This window comes from Maylandia zebra, linkage group LG13 (genome assembly GCF_041146795.1).
Source record: "Maylandia zebra isolate NMK-2024a linkage group LG13, Mzebra_GT3a, whole genome shotgun sequence".
Classification (NCBI taxonomy): Eukaryota; Metazoa; Chordata; class Actinopteri; order Cichliformes; family Cichlidae; genus Maylandia; species Maylandia zebra.
The window spans coordinates 11,057,370-11,076,681 of NC_135179.1; the positions used below are offsets into that span (position 1 = coordinate 11,057,370).

The 19,312-nt window shown below is 37.5% G+C and overlaps 1 long non-coding RNA gene across 2 annotated transcripts in view; it reads right to left on the minus strand.

Moving 5' to 3' along the window:
• Positions 1 to 10,306: 10,306 nt before the first annotated feature.
• LOC143421689 (uncharacterized) overlaps positions 10,307 to 19,312 on the minus strand; it is a 46,333-nt gene continuing 37,327 nt past the window's right edge. The window contains exons 3-4 of one of the 2 annotated variants that reach the window (XR_013101252.1): positions 16,908 to 16,972; positions 10,307 to 13,157 (exon numbers count right to left, since the gene is read on the minus strand). This is a non-coding gene — a long non-coding RNA (uncharacterized LOC143421689). Of the gene's footprint in view, positions 13,158 to 16,752; positions 16,973 to 19,312 lie in introns of both variants that reach the window. The other variant, XR_013101251.1, reaches the window with a different exon arrangement.

Below are 19,312 nucleotides of genomic sequence, written 5' to 3' on the forward strand. Positions count from 1 at the left end.
TGGATCTGAAGTTTTGTTCCTTTGGTCACTAGTCAGAGGCCACAGGTGAGGTTAAAAACTTAGATCGACAACTTTGGTTTCAGCATCAGAATATGCCATGTAAATCTGTTTGTCAGTCTTCCACTCCATTCTCTCCTGACTTGTGAACAAGACCCTTAGATGTTTAAACTCCTCCACTTGGGTTGGGAACTCATCCCTGAGCCAGAGTGGGGACTCTACCCTTCTCTGGCTGAGAACCACTCTCAGCTTCAAACCACCCTGTTGCAAACAGGAGGTCACCAGATGATGATCGTCTGCAAAAAACAATGAGGTGAGGTCCGGATGCCACCACAGTGGAGAACTTCAGACAATTAGCTATCCACGGAAATTCTGTGTATAAAAAATTATGAATAGAATTGGTGAATCCCCCACCATGAATGAGTCTCTCTTATTGGCAAAAATGTGATCCAAGTACTCACAGTTGCACTGGCATGAAATAACCTGTAACAGCGGGCCAGATACCCCGAACTCCTGAATCACCCCCCAGGGATGGATTCGAATACCTACTTCAAGTCCAATCCACCCTTAAGTATCTTTGAGAGGATAAAGAGCTTGTCCAGTTTTCCGCAACCAAAATGAATACTGCATTGTTCTCCATGAATCTGAGGTTCGAGTAATGGACCGACTCTCCTTTCAAGCACTCGAACACATGCCTTCCTTGGGAGGCTGAAGAGCGTGATCCCAGCCTGTTCATTCTTTGAGAGAGAAAACAACTTTGTGATAGATTAATGCTGATCAAACAGGCTGGCTTGAATGCATATGTTCAAACCTTTTCATCTTGCAGTCAAGATATGTACAGACTAATTATCAAGGAGTTTTCCAGGAGTACGTTTCATCATTTTAATGGGACATTTAGGGCCACCCATACGCCAGAGGCATATGGAGGAATAATGGGAGACTGTGTGCACACTGATACTTGTTCCATAAAAGAAGGGCAGGTTATCCCTCTCTGCCAGTGCTACGAATACGTAGCTCTCAAGTTTTTGTGTACACATACATGTACACTTCAGCATGATTATGTTTACCATGTTGTGGTCATTTGGTCTCTGTCATGCAGAAACCTGGAAATCTGTATGCATGTATGTCTACACAAAATTAGATTTCAAGTTAAATCATATTTCGGGTGATTGTGTGTATGTGGGAGGTTTTTGAAGATGATAACGATTGTCCCTGCTGCTTTCATTCTAGTTCCCCCACTTCTCTCTGGAAGTAATTTCTCTCTCTCTAGCCAGAATGATTCACTGACTGCTGAGACATTCACAAGCTAAAGCTGCCTTATAAACACCCCCAGGTCACAACCATTTTAAAATTAATCTTGTAAACACAACTCTAAGAAGTGGACAGTAGAGGCTTACATTTTACTTGTTCAGAAATTTCATTTTATTTGTTAAGCAATAGCTGGTTTTAAAATATGGACATGTTTTCCAGAAAAATAAATTGACTGTAGCTAATTTAATTCAGTGCTGCACCTCAATTATTTCTCATTAGAGAGATTTGTAAATATGGAGGGAAACACACAGACACATCCACCATCCACACATATTTGTAGATAGACAAACAAATTCATGTCGGCTGGAGCAAATTGAGCATCGCCTGTGATTTTGGAGCAACACAAATACACAGAGGTCTAAATGGCTAATGTCAATGTCAGCATGAAGTGTAAAGAAAAATCTGTCAGTAACATGCACACACACAAACATACATGGAGACACACACACACACACACACACACACACACACACACACACACACACACACACACACACACACACACACACACACACACACACATAGGAAAAATAGACTCCTTGCTGCCTTGCTGTCATTTCTTCTAAGGTCCAGCCAAAAGCCACAGAGCAAAGACTGAGCCTGACATTTCCAGTATGGAGAAAGAACAAAATAAACATAATAAATAGTGGTATTGACATCATGTGTCTGCTCTGGAGCACCAAAGTATATAAAAAAAAGCCTATGGATTTATTCAGGAACAGCTGAGAGAAAAAGAAAGGCAAATGGTTTATTTTTATGGTTGTATTTTTAACTGGATTTATAACCAACATTTGTAAACCAGAATTAATGGGTGTTTAATTCATGTGTTTCAGGTTTGAGCTTTTTGTTCACACAAAGTGGACTCACTGACTTTTCTGGATACTGTAGGTGGATCAGACACTGCACAGCTTTGGTAACGTAACATTGTTATCAAGAGTTTAATGAAAGTCAGTGACAGTTCAATGTAAGAGCCGTTTAACTAAAGGGAGGGAGAAGAGACACTTTGTTGCACTTTATGGCAATCAAGAAGGAGGCAGAGAAGTCACACTCAAACTTTAGTTTGATGGAAAGGTTTGCAGTGTTCAGTGATTTGTATGAATGCACACTATGAGCCAAAGTCTACTACGACATTGGTTTGCTTTTTGAGCCAGCCTCAAGTGGTCACAGGTGGAACTGCAGTCTTGCTGCCAATGCACCACAAAACTTAGAGGTGCATTTTCTGCAAAATTCAAATCTTCCTGAAAGAGATGTGAAAGTGTGAAATGTTGAAGTGGGAGGGTTTGTATTCACGCAGCCACTAGTGCTCTGCTCTGCGATATTGCAAATTTTGGTATCGATCCAATAACAAGTTAATACAGGACCAGTATTGCTGATTATTATGAGTATTATCTGTATTACAAATACAGATGCTGATACTTAAATACAAAAAGGTTTTCATAGTACATGTTTGATGTATATTTTTTTATTTCCAAAAAATAATTAAAATAATTTATTTAACACAATTCAGTGGCTACATGCTAAACTTAGAGGATAGAAGCAAAGTATTAATCTTATCGCCCTAGTATTGATCTGAAACCAATGCTAGAATTGGTATTGACACTATTCATATTTGGATCATTTTCATTTTGTCCACCTCTAGCAACTACTGCACATGCATAACCCAACACATACACAACAAAATTCAACTGACGGTGCAGGAAAGTACCCCAAAGTGCCACTGTGTGTGTGTGTGTGTGTATGTGTGTGTGTGTGTGTGTGGGTGTGTGAGAGCGGCTTTAAAACTTCTTTTATTTTCTCTGCCTCAAACATCTAATTGATGTCTCTTTTAAATCTTTTAGATCTTTATAGAAACTCTGTCTTCACACGTTTACAGACACCCTTTAAAAATGTCTGTGTGTGTCTAGATGTGTTACAGGTTGAATATGTGTGTTACAGGCACAACTTCTCACATTGCGTTTTGGTGTGTTTGCATGTCAGCATGTCTGATAGACAAAACAAGAGAAACAAAAGGAGAGGGGAGGGAGTCGAAAAAGAGGAAAAAAACAGGAAGGTGATGAAAGAGTCATAGCAGCCAACTACAGCACTGAATGTTTATTTTGCTAATTATGCATATGATGTAACATGATATTCCGTGCTGTGGGAATGCCACAAAACTAATTATGGTGTAACTGCAATCCTAATTAGCCCGTAAACACACACTCTCAAACATAGCCAGACACTTTTGTACACGTGTGTACACACGTGCAGTAAAAACTGTGTCTGTTACAAACTGCTAAAAAGCGATTAGTATCATTCCTACTATTACACGCATACACTGAGCTGCCTCATTTCCAGTTTACAGGTTAAACACCAGCTCTGGCATTTGCTGTGGCCCTTAATGTTAGACTGTAAAGCTAACGGCTGCTGTGTAGGTAGGTTAAGAAGGCTGGGAGCTCCTATAAGCCACATTATGTGGACATGTGATACGTAAATGTCTAGACGAACTTGTGCTGATGTGTTTTGTTTTGGGGTTTTTTTTGGTAATTTTGAAAAATGTAGAAGTAAAAAAAATGTACATTCATTTTTTAATTTCCTTGTTGTCTTAAGTTGACCTGGCTATTGTTTCATTTAAGTTATACTGTATATCAACCCTCAGTGCAGCTAAATAGTTTATGTAACTGTCTTCCAGCTCGTATTTCCCCATGTAATTATTTTTTTTCTCATCATGTAAAGTATAGAGAAAAAAATGTATACCTAGAGTTGCTAAATTTAATTTTAAAATTTTCAAACGAGAAAGCAACCAGACATCTGAGCTGTGTCATATAAATTCAGTCGTGTTTTTAAATTTATTTATTCTTTTTATTTTCCCTCACCACAGTGTGAGACATGAGCCACTTGAGAGTTTCAGTCCCTGGTATGTCACAGTATCCTCACCGCTCCTGTTCCAGACATGGGTCCAGTGTAAACCAGGCATGACAGACACTCTATACTCTAGTGCAGGATTGCTTACTTGGCCTGAGCTACACTCTAATGTTCAAATCACTGGTGAACCACAAGTAGAGTGGTGCATGCCTTGATTTCCAGTTACAACACCATTAAAAGCATTTCTGTTGTTACGTTTTTGTGAATGTTTAACACACTTTTACCTGTGCTGTCTGCAGAAATTGAACGTGTTTTTAGTTTAGGTGCAATAAATGCAGAGGCAGTACACAGTGGTGTATGTTTGACAGCATATCGTCTGTAGTCATCTTTAGATATTTTAATTTAAAAACATGAAATATCTTAGAAACTCTAACAGGTTGACCTGAACGTTTCATCGGCTGTTGAATTCTATGATTCTCTATTTGCATTTGCGCAGCAATTTTAATTTGATGTAATTACCTCGTTGCAGATGCTTATTACAGCAAATTTCCTGTGTTATCTGTGCACATTTGTTTGTGCTTTTAAATCAAGATAGTCTTAAGTTTCATGGCATTATCCACTGTAAACTTTAATTAAATGTTTACAAGAGGCAGTGGATTCACTTAAGCTAAAAGCATTTTTTTTTACAAATCTAATTCATTTTAGTGGATTATCTTCATCAGTTGTTATCCTATCTTAAGACCCAACACATGTAAAGAAATATAGCACCATAAGGTTTGTAGAAAGCCAGATTGGGTTAGATTAGAGGCAAGTCATTCAGAAAGGGGCACAAGGTGTGTAATTCTATCCAAACCCCGGCTCTCAGCTTCAATTTAACGAAAAACGCTGCAAGCAAAAGACCCTTCGTGCATAACCCAAGCTCTGTAAGAGAATAACTCAACCAAAACACCTTAAGCTTCTTTCAAACAAATTTGCTCGAATCAAAGTGGCACTTATGAATAATTACACCAAGTGTTTTTAAGTTGGAATAAGAAGGAAAACAACAATTAACAGTGAAAGTTTTCTCCTTTTTTTCACTCTCCAACCTTGTCCTTGTAAGCAGTTTTGTCAGTGTGTGTGCCCTGATAGTTTGGGGAAGTATCTATTTACTTAGTGATTAGGACAATTTGACTGTCGCGGGCTCGTAAATTCAAACCATTCACTCTGCTAGATTGGCCCAGACAACATCATCAAGTCACAATGTGAAATACAGACACACATACATGGATAAGTACACACACTCGCAGAGGCTTAACCCACTCTGCTCAAGAGGCATACAAGACTCTCATTTGGATTTCTGTCTGCCTGTCTTTTTTCTTCACGCTTCCCTCAAACTTAAATAAACCTTCACATATAATTACAGCCAATTCTGTATATTTTCATGTCCATTTCCTTGAAACACTCAAAACGATTGGCCTCTAAGAGCAAAGCAAGTGGGTGCGTCTTGATGAGCGAACAGCACACACGTGCTTCTCAACTCAGGAAAAGGTGAAAGAGTGTCTTTTATTGATTCAGGGGTAAAAAGGTAAAAGCAACACAAATCGTTCTGTCCTTCAATCATGCAGGAGCTGCCGTGTATTTGGTCTGCGCAGAGTGCAGTTCATCTGATCTGGTGTTGCCATGCAGTGATGAAAACATTATCAGAGTCAATATTATGAGTGTGAAAAAGGTCCACTTACGCAGAATGTGGTATTGTGGTCACATCTTGATGTCTCCCTTGCACTTAGTGCCAGAACTGTTAAAAGCGAGAGTGGAAATTCAAGTTAAACACTCAATCCGGAGGCGAGTTTGGCGCCACCTGTGACCTCCTTACCCAAAACACAAACACTTACAGATAAGCACATGCACACACGCATATTTAACTTCGGTCTTGGGGTGTCTGTAGTTCAGGACGTAGAGCTGGTTGTTTACTAATCAGAATGTTGGTGGTTTGATCCCGACCTCTTGTTTAGGTGCCCACAAGCAAAATATTAAACCGCATATGACTGCAACAGCAATACCTTAAGCAATTCATATTGCTTATGTTTACGTTTTTGCATACATTTCATCATAAGTAACAGATACTTTTTTCTGTTTGCTAATATTTGCAAATTCCTTTAATACTTCTTTTCTGAATTTGTTATTTGATTAATAGAGTCATCATAAAATAATAAAACTTCTATTTTGATAATAATGTTTTATCTCAGCAAAATCCGTTTGGAGACAGTGTTTATTTATTTCAACATATGATAGTAGTCATACACAGTGATGCTTTTCTTTCAGTAAATACAAGAAATGTTGCACATCGTTTTCAAACGGTGGTGCAAAACAGCTATAGAGTCAACTAAAGGCTTGAAAACATTAATGTTCATAACTGCAAACCCGTGCAGGGAAATTAACAGATTAGAGGTATTATTCACTTGCATGTGCAAGTTTTGCATGAACTTGTTAGCAGCTAGCTCTTCAGCTACGTTTGCACTTGACCTGCAACTGACTACGTCACTGAACTTTGATGCTTTTCTAGTGCAACCAACTTGCAGTAGATGACTCTCTGTATAGCTAATAGCTATAGCTAATGAAACTACGTGTCTGGGTTTGCAGACAAATATTACCTTGTTTTGTTTTATGCGGTCATGATTATATTGCTGTATATGGATTATGTGAATGTGGGTGCTTAAATACTCTAAACCTTATGCAAGTATTTAGGTAAAGAACCATTTTAAACCTTGTTGATAAAGAATAATTTTTTTGTTGTTTCCAGAAAAATTACTGTAGTAGTTTTTGGTGGGAGGAGTTTCAGGTTTTGTCCTGTAGAGGGCAATAGGAATGTCTTGGGTGATTTGACCTTGCAGAGAAGGCCAACCAGGAAGAGTTAAAGAAATCTAACTAACTTACATGACATATTGTACCATTAATGACTGCTACTGAAGTACTATTATGCTGGTTATGTCTGATAAGCATTGTAACCATTGACAATTGAACTGACTGGGTGTTTGTGTAGCAAGTGTCTAACTACATTTCATCATAGCTTGCACATGTTTTGCGTATGTGTGGATCGATGTGGCAGAAGGTGATCTGGACAGTGTCCCAATGGTCAGAGAGGGATGTAAGTAATTACCAATTCTCCAAACACTACTTTGCTCTATTTAAACACATTACATGCCTCTCATGGTCACTGCAGACTGCTCTACTTTCACTACAACCTGTGAACAACTAACGCACACGAAAGGTGTAAAAGTTGAAAAAAATCAGAACTTTTGAAATGTAGGTCTGCTTTTTATATATCTATATCTATATATATATATATATATAGATATAGATATAGATATCTATCTATCTATCTATCTATCTATCTATCTATCTATCTATCTATCTATCTATCTATCTATCTATCTATCTATCTATATATATATATATATATAACTACTGTGTAATAAAGTAGAGTGTCCAAATAAGGAGGATAAGTGTCCTCTCCCCGTGCAGAGGGGAGTGATTCAATACTTTAACTGAGTGATTTCCTATATGGGTCCTTATTACAATAGTTTTGAAGGAGCCTGCTGCTGAAAACCCTCTGCTGTTTGAGCAGTACGTCATGACGAGGAAAGCAAGGTGTTGTCTATTTTGGTCAACAGTGTGGCCAACACCCTTTGCTCATTAAATAACTCTAAAGGCTCCAGGATAGTCCTCACACAACCTTCTTTCCGCTTTTCTGTCTTTCTAGTCTAATTTTCATATAGCTGAACCATATTAGAAATATTGATGTCTTGCTCACTTGCATTTGATATCATTATGATACCATACACATCATTCTGTTTGTTTTATGTTATAGTTTAAATTATCTTGCACTACAATGAGCTCAGAGAATTTGAGCTTTACACTAACTAGAGTGTATCTTTTAAGTGTTGTGATTAATGAATATTAATTATTTTACTACTTGATCTTATTTAGGAATTATTATTTTTTGCTAAATACAGTTCTGTAAAGATGCATGCTCCCTTCAAAGATCCATGTGGTACAAAATGGCAGAACTATGAGTGTTTGTATCACCACCAAACAGTAAAAATGATCTCCTTTGTTAAGCACATCTGAAATGTAATTTCACTTTTACAGCTTAGTTCATTCTTTACAAAAATAGCTTCTAATTTTTTTTATATTGTACAATATGAGAGTAATGGCTGTCATATGTCATAATTTTTTAAAGGGTTAACAATTACTAAGCAAAAATCAACTGGAAATTTTAAATTCGATTAATTTCAATATCTAGAATACAATAACTGAATGTTTATGAATTTTATATAGGCAGGTTTACTGATCTGAACAGGGAATGATCTTACTACATTTGACAATTTGTGATTTATGTCATACTGAAAGCACTAAAACCTCTAGAATTAAAAAATGTTTCCATTTGATTTATAGAAATTGATGTAAAAAAGAAATTTCAGTGTCATATATACTAAAATATGTGAAACAATAAAAAATGCACCTAAACACCTTATTTAAAATCACAAAATACATAAGAATTTACATAATAAACAGTTTTAAAGGACAGATTAATGTAATGTAAATACTGCAAGAAAATAGATAATTCATGAGACTCTTAGATTAAAATCATATTACACACAGTAGTCCCAAAAATAAACAATTGTTTTGGAATTAAACAACAACAAACCAAACTTTCTGACCTCCATACTATTGCAGCTCTAAGCCTGCTGGTTCTTCCTGAAGACATACTTGGTATATCTTTATAACAAATTGCTGTTTACGCCCTATCTAGCATGTAGCCGAAGCCCCGATCAGGAATGCGGCAGATAGAATTCTTCCAGGGTTCACGAATCTTCAGAGAGCAAAGGATCAAATCTTAGATTCTCAGATGTACATGTCAGGAACTGTCATCCGTGGAGTAGACATGTGGCAGCACAGCGTGAAAGCCTTGAGCCATCTGCAGCCTTCTATTTTCAGAGATGAGAACAAATGGATAAATGTGTATAATAAGTTGCAGAAAAATGAGATGAAATCGGCATCGGCTTAAGAATGCTTAACTGGCTGGAGGAATTAATCCATGACCACTTCACGAAAAAAGATTGCCAAAATTTACAGCCGAGAGCAGGTGAGTCACCCCAGTAAGATTATTATCATGAAATCAGTCTTTATCTTATTTCTTCTTTTGTTTCTGTTATTCTTTTGTGCTGTTTTAACATGATAATGTTTTACTCTGTTCTCTTCTTTACAACTTTTGCTTTTTTCGTGCAGTGACTTGAGCTGAAACTGCAGACATGGCTCACTCCTGACAAACACAGAGAGAGCATTAAAACATGCTTGGATTCCTTTCAGGAGGGTTATAACTAAGTGTTCAAACTAATGACAAAAGTTTTCTAGAGACAGTCATTATTACCAGAAGATAAACTGCAATACTTTTAGCAGTACCCTCAGGTCAACATTTGATTTATGACTAAACACCTGCAAAACTAATGACTCTTCAACCTCAGCTGTGGGGCTATGGTGTTTAGTAGTTGATTAAAAAATATTGAATCGACTATCAAATAAGCTAACACACTGAACTAAGAGTGTACGAGTTCATCTTCAACATGGGTGGTAAAATGTTTGCTTTTACCTCCAAAATAGTGTCTAAAAATTTTTATTTAATTATAAAGGGAAGTTTTAAACCTTCAGCCAACAACAGCAGGCTCATGTTTAATGAAATAAATATTTATTTTTCTAATATATGTAAGAAAATATTGTAAACAGTCATCAAAGGCGTCAAAGTTTAATCTGGTTAAATTTTGTAAAAAAAACAACAACAAAAAAACAGAGTTTGTGAACAAAAGCACAGGGCAACCTACACATGACATCTACAAGAACTGCTCTACCATGGAAACCCATGTCACGAAGTCCCACACTGTAAAACATCACATGGTCTGTCACTTTGTGAGTTCCTGTGGTTCCTAAATGCTTCCACTTTCCAATAATACCACTTACAGTTCATCATGAAATATCTAGAAGGGAAAAGATTATACAAACGTAGTTGGTGTACCAGTGGCATCCTTTTTGAGTATCATCCATTCTTTTACAAATGTTTGTTAAAGCAGACTGTGTGGCTTTTACTTTATGCAAATGTGGCAATGGAATTGAACTGAAAACACCTAGATAATTCAAAGGTGTGACCAAGTAATTTTGTCCATATAAATGGTAATGGTAAATGGCCTGTATTTATATAGCGCTTTACTAGTCCCTAAGGACCCCAAAGCACTTTACATATCCAGTCATCCACCCATTCACACACACATTCACACACTCACACACTCAAATGTTAAAGCCTATGGTGATCCATATGGTTGCAGCTGTAATTAGACTTAAAAAAATTGGTCCATTTCCAATAAAATTCATTTATTTTGAGCTGAATGTTGGTATAACATATGTACCAATCAACAAAGTTTAAATTAGTAGTATTTACAGTAAAATACTCTATCTACTAACCCCAGCCTATATATGATCTTCAGTGCTAATGCACATATCTTTTCTGAGTCTGGATCATTCAACTCAAAACATTTCCTTTCACCGGTGCCCATATTGCCATTACCATTGTCTCGGTTTGGAGTATTACATGACCAGGCTTGTATTCAGGAAGCAGACAAAATGTATAAAATATTGAGACATTTATTATGACACATCAGCTTGATATCAAGGACAAGTGGTGAACACTTATTACTGCTGGCAAGGTCATATAATTTTAAAGTTCTAAATTCACACAAAATTAAACAATAACTCTGCAGAAAAGGCTATATAGTTCTGCACAGTAATAAGCTAGACTGATCAGAAAACCTCACTCAACAGAATCAGAAAAAAGACAACCACTGCAATATTTCCCCTTAGTTGATGTCAAATCAGTGCTAAATTATGATATTTCACAATTAATTAATCAATAACAATAATATAAAAGCAGTGTCAGTATTGAGTGCTACTGTAGCCAGCATGGCAGCAGAACATTAGCTCAGGATTAGTGTTCACTGATTGGTTAGGCTTTGTTCTGTTCAATTGAGTTAACATCCATTCATCCAGTTGATCACGGTGGTAGTCAACAAGGCCCCTCTGCCATTCCATGAAGATCAAATGTTAAAGGTTTTCCATCATAATGCATTAACACACACATAAACTAAAGACACAAGTGCAATATCCACCTGTTCCTGTGAACATGCTGCTTAATAGAAGTCTCATGACTGTATTTTAGCTGTTGCTTGAAGATAAAAAGCTTGCTTTTCATCTCTTTTTCTCTTTTCTCCTATTTGTAAAATATATTTTAAAGACTCATTGGTTTATGCAAATGTGAATTTTAAGCTAGCTACATCATAAACTAGTGATGAGGCTTTAACATTTTTTAAATGGTGTAACTGATTGAAGAGCAATATTAAGTAGCCTCCATTCAAACAATGTGGATGTGTGAAAACGTGTTTTTGAGTTGGTCATTATTCTCCGTGATCCAACCCATAGAAGCACTGCTGAGTAATATAGTCAACTCTCACGTGTGCTGATACTTCTCTTGTAGATACAAATGAACAAGATTTTTTCAGCACACCATTGTTGGTGAATGTGTACCAACCCCATTGTCCACTGTTGGATAGTAATACAGGTATATGCTGGAGTGAGTCATGTGCATGATCACCAGACAAATGAGTAGTACACACAATCCGAGCTACACTGCATGCTTTAGACCTAGATCCTCTCAGAGAGTTAATTTACACCAGTGTTGTTTTTGTTTTGGTTTCCCTTCATTCTCAGGAGAGTCATCTGTTTTGTAAGTAAGGCATTGGCTAAATCCATATATCTCCGAACTGTTCTCAACAGGTGTAATTTTAACACAACAATAATGCATTTCAGGAAGCCAGACTTCATGTTCATTCTAGTATATTATTTACATATGTACATTTATATACTCTGATTGCATTAAACATGTAAAAGGTGTTTTAAGAGTTTTATCTCTTATTGTCGTTGTGTTGTCACAGTTTCATTTTTGTTTGTCTGTTCAAGATCAGGCACGTAGTCTGTGGCAGACATATAAAACTGAATGTCTCCATTATACTCTATAAAAAACTGTTGCATGCAAACAAATGCAGAAGCAAAAACAAATGTACTAAATATGTAAAATTTGCGAGGGATGCCTCCAGCATCCTGGACAAGCAGTCATTTTCTGAAAATAACAAAAGGTTAGTTTGTGCATAGATATGAACAACAGCGTATAACTTATAACCTATAACGAGACCCTGATAAGGATAAGCGGAAGAGAATGGGTGGATGGACATTTTTCATGGAATTTTCTTTTTTTTAATGGAAAAAAAAGAAAATTCCATTTGTTTTGTATACTCTGGTACTGATAGGAAGAAAGAAAAGAAAGATCAAAATGGCCTTCAAACAAATATATAATGTGAAACTCAATTTTTAATTTGTTATATTAGAAACACTGTAACTCTTATTGTCAATATTTAATAATTTGTGTTCAACTTTTTTACCCATTTTCTGGCTTTTTTTCTGTCACAACATGAAAAACCGAAGCTGTTTGTTTGAATTAAAAAATAAATAATCATTTATTGCTTCGATTCATAATTGTTTTGGTTTTTCTTTACACCAAAATACCACACAGAGGTGTATATTAAAAAAGTGTTAACTAGAGTTAATGTACATTCCAAGTTGCAATTTTTACTCCAACCGACATGCACATCATTTTTTAAATCCCTTCAGATATCATCGGTATAACTGTTGGCAGCAAAGTTGAGCTGCATTGCCCTAAAATGTTGCGCATGTATCATCACCTCCAGCGCGACAAGAAACAGCAGCTGGGGGTTGGAATGAAGGAGCTGACTGACTGATTGATAAGCAGACTGCATGCTGATGTGTTAGGCAAGAATGGCAGGGAATGTGTGCCACGCAAGCCGAAGGCCAAAAGGCAGACGCTGTGCTTCACCGCGCTGTCCTGCCCACGGCCTTGACAACTGATCTATCTGCAAAGAGAGAGAGAGAGGCTGATTAGCTTAAGAGGGCCTGAGGGTTTCATTACAATATCACAACAAACAATTATCATGTCTCTAAAGGGATAGAAACACATGTGCATACACACTAGTGGCCGCGCACACCAATGTTTTATGGCGAATATTGTAAATCAAACCTGGCTACGGTGTGGGAAAATTAAAAGGCATACTATCAGTATTTCAATTCTTTCAGTGTCAGTGCGTCACCCCATTTATATTTATTGATTTCATAACTTTGTTATTGTTTTGCTCTCAAGCAACAGGTGGTTTAAAAATCGTTGTAAATGTCAGAGCAGAAACCAAAACAGGTGAGAGGTTTCCTGGTCTTAACCTTTATATCCTGTTATTTTCACGGACTGTGTATAGCTCATTAAACCTGTGAATTTTATTGTTAGTGATAAAATATATTTAGCACCTTAAGCTCTGCTTTGCATTAACATTGAATTGACTTTGAGCGAGATTTACTATTAACTCATCGGATAAATTAATATATAAACATTTAAATTAAATGATAGGAATAAAAATCGAATTAGATTTTATTTAATTATCCACCATAAAGAAGCAAATGAAGCTCATGTAATTTTACCAGGCTATGGCCATTTAAAACTTACATTGTATACACTATTAAAGAGCTGAATGTGGAAAAAAGTGAGGCACTCTGGTTAGCAGCCTGTGGGGCTCAGACAAAGAGATGGTGTTGGGTTGCATTGCAGTGGCCTTTGCTCAATACTCACTGTGCACATAAATACACACACACGCACTGCAGTAACCTTCTGCACGGTCCCCAAGCAAAGGTTATGTCCCACACGCCACTTAAGTCTCATTTGTGGGAGCCAGACCAGAACAGCTCATTCATAAATTTATGTAGCTGATACAAACCTTCATAAATAACGTACTGAGTAATAAAACAATGTTGAGTGAGAATGTATTCTCACGTTACTATTTTTTCCCAAAGTATTTTAAAAGTAAAATGTTGCAGTGAGTGTTTTCTTTAAACAAGCAATGTTTAAATTTAACAGGAAATTAATGGGGGAAAAGTAGCTGCTGGTACAAAATCTGCTCAGAAGACGTGGAAGCCAACAAATGTCTACACTGTAAAACTGAAACAAAACTCCTGCCTTTTATTCCACCCCTCAATTCAGTAATGACACATAATCACCAGAATTGATGGCACACAAAATACATTTGTACCATCGTCAGTGTGTACTAATTATCCAGCTGACTAACAGCAGCCCAAATGTATTAAAGGTTAGTAACACACTCATTACTCGTCAACAATGTCCAGAGCTCTTGTCAGCCTGATGATTAATGACCATCTCACTTAGACAATATTGCTTTAGCATGATTTCTAATAGAGCAACTTGAACTGCCACCAACACATAGAACAAATTGGAGTATAATCTTTGGATAAAACACAGAGCATCGGCACTTTTGTTACATAAACTAAACTGCAGTGGACAAAACACAGACGCAGACAGACGAGCTTTGAGTGGGGGTGGTGGTGAATTATTGCCTGATATGTATGCCGTTTCATTTTTGGGGTATTCTTTTACTTATTGCATATTAGGAATTGGTTTTAGTTGCCTGTGAGATGATTTAAGCTGTAATTAAAATAAAATGCACCCCGACTTTGATTTGACACTAATACTTTGATTTTCTCTTGAATACATATATAAAATCATTGGAATATATTGATGATAATATGGCAATAAAATTTGTATTTTAGATATATGGTAAGGTTTCATACCAAAATATGTCAATTGAAAAAAAATAAGATCAAGACTATTCAATAATTTTATTTTATTTCTATATTTTGGGAGGGGGGAGAGTCCCGGTCAATTTAACTAACCACTTAAAAAGGGCACTGAAAATCCTGGGACTGTAGCTGACAAGAACTATCAGCATGATTATGAACACTGAAATAAAGTCTTTACAGTTACCGAGTTTTGAGGCTTATCTGGCCTCAACATATAGCACTCAAAAATCATTCGTTATTACTGATTCAAATATATGTATACATTTAATATTGGTGTTAGTGTCAATGCCTATGTATACATTCATGTAAAAGGTCTGAATCAATATGTGTGTGTGTTCTGCAGAAGTGTATGGTGTTAAAAGTGCCGGTTGGGGGATCATAGCAGGGACTGCAGCATGCGGTCTTAATTCAATTTAAAGCTCTGTGTTTTGACAGGAGTTAAGAGTTAGATGTAGTGGCAAGAAAGCTCAGCAGTCTGCACTAAAAAGATCAAAAACACATACATTTACTCACGTATACATACAGGAATTCACTCAATGCATCACAGTTGAACTTGTATCTCACATTAAATCTGTTAAAATGTAATTTCATTAAGTCCTTGCCATAAGAAGCCGTGAGATGTGTAGCATGAGTGTTGCATTATAGGTACATAATAAAAGTCTCCATTATTCTCATTGTATTATCAGTGTTGGTTTCATAACTCTGTAAGGATCTAATACTGCATAATTAAATAACTGTCAAATACTTATTCAGCTAATGAGCGCCTCGAGGAGTGAGCAGCGGTGTTGTCCACCATAAAAATGATGGCAATAAATGGTAATAAAAATACCACAAATTAATAAAGTCGAACCAGACAGCCACTCCGTCTCTCTGTCCTGATTACACATATCTTCACTGGGGTTTGTGTGTGTGTTTGTGTGCCTCTCACATGCCCGTGTGTGGGAATTTATGGGCCCCTGGAGAAAGTAAGCAATATGTTTGAGATTTGCATACGGCTGGAAGTAAAGTATATTCAAATTGTGTATATTATTAGTAATGTTCCCATAAGGCACAGGTAAATATAAGCCGTTCACCCTGTTGTGTGTGTGTGTGTATGTATGTTGGCATATCAGTCTAAAGCTACGTGCTGCTGTGTGTTTCTTTTTTTTTTGCAGCATGTTTGTGGTCAGATGCATGTTTGTATGTGTAGTGTCTTGGCTGTTTTTCCACAGGGCTACGTGGGTGTGCGTTTTTGTGTATTACAGATAGGAACACAGAAGGGAGCAAGAAAAAGATGGAGAGAGAGATGTGATTGCGGTATTCTGGTAGGTAGGTAGGTTATGGGGCCTATCTGTTTCACGTCTTCCCTTCCCATCGTCTGGTTTCCTGCCATTGATCAGAACAGCCCACCTCCTCCCCTTTTTTCTCCTCTCCCTCTGCACTGATGGACGGAGAGAAACCTGATCGCCAAGCAAGGAACTGGAGGTGGGTGGGGTGGGGGGACACAACAGCGAGGGAGCAAGGAGAAGAAAAGGGTGAAGGCATCAGTGCCGTCTGCAACCTCCTCTGTCAGCCATGCAGAGAACCTTGCAAAGAGCCACATCATAAATGGAGTATCTTATTCTGCCCTAATCTAATTTCTCCATTCCTCTCGGCTTTACTGTAAAATGAAAAGATCATCTAACTCTGTGTGTGTGTGTGTCTGTGTGTGTGTGTAGACGAGACACAGTGAAACAACAGAGACCGAGCCAAGGAGATCGTTAGCGGAGAACTGAGAGTGAGGAAGAGAGCGTGTGTTTTCCATGGAACAGATGTTAGAGGAGTGTCACTCACTCGTATGGGGACCCCTCTTGCTGTAGCACCCTCAGAGCCATAACACAACCTCCCATCGTCCTCTGACACACAAATCTCCACTCACACATGTCCACATGCTGGGATTTTGAGTGGCAGTTTCGCTGTTGCTCTCGCATGCCGGGGGGGGTCATCACCTTTTCCATCTGTTCCTGATTGGCCCCCCGATGTGGAAAGTAGTCGCCTTACAAAGTCCTGTCCCCTGAACACAAAAAAGGAAGAAAAAAAAACGTGAGGTAGAAATCATTTTTTGAATTTTTTTAACCTTTTGAGGCAATTTAAAGTCTCCGAACGAAAATGTAAAACATTATATTGCAGAAACTCTACTTTGACATGAGCCAGAAGAGCTTACCCAGTGCAGGGGGAAAACCTGCCCGAGTAGACATCAGAAACAGTCTGAATTTGAAGAAATGGAAGGAGCAAGTAGATATAATCTGTCACCTGTCCCTCGCACGAGTGTAGTTCGAATCTCACAAATGATAGCAAGTGTCTACAGAAAAACAGAGCGAGTCCATCACCACTTTGACGAAACCAGAATTCTGTCACGCTAGGTATTTTGCACATAGGTTAGAAGTTATGTGTACGTGTTTCATTGTGTGTGATCACCTATTTTGCACCACATTCTTGCAGCAGTTATAAAAAATCTAAAGGACATCGGGCTACAGTGCTATACATCTATCAGACATACACCAACTCTTCTGAAACTAAATGTGAAGTTGTGGAAACAAGTTCTGTTTTCAGCTAAATAATAAAACCTATTTGATGGCATTACACTAAGAATATATATCACCCTAAAAATATCAAAAGGAATTTATTGCAATTGGAATATCAGTTGGATATGGAGGATGTCTACATTTTGTATTTACTTCCGAAGAAGTATCCCTTCAGGACAATGATGAACTTTTAATCTGATTCAGTGGCTTTTCATTTGGCTGATGAATATTAATGCCCAACTGTCTTGTTTATTGCCAGCTTCCCTTTGTAAGAAGAGCATTTAAAACTGTTAGAAGTGGTCTCGATTTCATATAATGCAGAAGTATTTATGATAGAATAATTGCTAGTACCAAAAAATTGTAATCTGAGAATTGTTAGGTGTTTGTTTTTCTTCAACAGACTCATGTTGCACACAGATTTAGAAATAACAAATTATTGCTTCTTATTAATTGATTAGGTAACATGTTGTTGTTTTGTATTCACTCAAATATAGCTGATGATTTTTATATATTGATTCATGTTTTTAGATTTCTGCCCTCACACAGAGACTGCTTTTCCTTCATTTTATGGATTTCGTTCTCGTTCTGATCTCACAAGTCAGACTTCGGGTCAATACTGCAACCCGATAGGACCACACAGTCTGGTCCCTAAACCCCAGTAGGCTCCTACCTCCACTGTCACAGCATTACTGACAAATTATTCACCTTCGCAGTACAGTCACAGGGAATGATGGGGGGGAGGAAAAAAAGAGCAGACACGTTGATGAGGTTAAATTAAGCATGGTAATGCCTCTTTCCCATATCACATTTGCAGCTGGCGTATGTTTTAGAGATAAGAATTGTAGACTGTTGTCTGTGTTAAACGGCTGGGTAACCTTTAGTAGTTCCAAGAGCCATAACAAAACAATCTCAATGCAAGAAGTGTTTTGTTAAAGGTCTAGCTTTTAGTTTGTTGGCATCTACCTGGAACTGTTGTTGAAGTGCAGTGTGCTCTAAGTTTCAGTTCCTAGATCCGTGTTATTAGAAGCCACTGATTCTGGTCACTGTTAGTGCCTTTAACACAGTTTCCTGGAAGACTGAAACAAGACTGTGGCCTGTCTATGTGTTTCTCTCTTAATATTTTGGAGGTTTAGTAATTCTCAAACAACCCCGATTCCCAACACCATCAAAAAAATAACTCGGTTCAGATACATATTTAACACACAGCGGCAGGAAATGTGGAAGAAAAGAAAAAACAGCTTAAAACAGTAAGAGTTCATTTTATCTACAGTGAAAATCTCCCGCAGATGTGTCCGCATTTATCAAACTGACTGATCTCCTCTGCTCGCCTGTACATCCTGCTGCGCTGCCATTGTGTTTCTGCTCTAAGACTTGGGAAACAGACACAGAGAGGCTTTTGGGAGGATTATTATGGGTTGAAGGAAAAACAGGCTGGTGGATGGAGAGAACTCACTAAAGTGGTGGGAGATGAGTGGTTGGACGGAAGCTGAAATGAGCTTTGTGTTAATCCAAGCAGGATGGGAGGATGGAGAAGATGAGCCGAGGTCTGTCTGCTTCCCTCAATTTAAATGACTGTATATGTATGTGTGTATAATAAAGGATCATCGAAGGTCACACCGTTATATACGGAAATTTGGTGACGCCTTCCTTTTACTAAGCTTTCTTTTAAAACCTCCCTTATTAGGATTAGAATTTGGTTTAAATAAATAAAAATGAAAAAGAAAATATTGCAGTCATCATCTCAGCTTTAAAAAACACAAAACAAAAGCTATCTGGTTTCACATTGCAGTGAAAGGAAAGCCACTGCTGAGGAAAATGACACCAGTCAA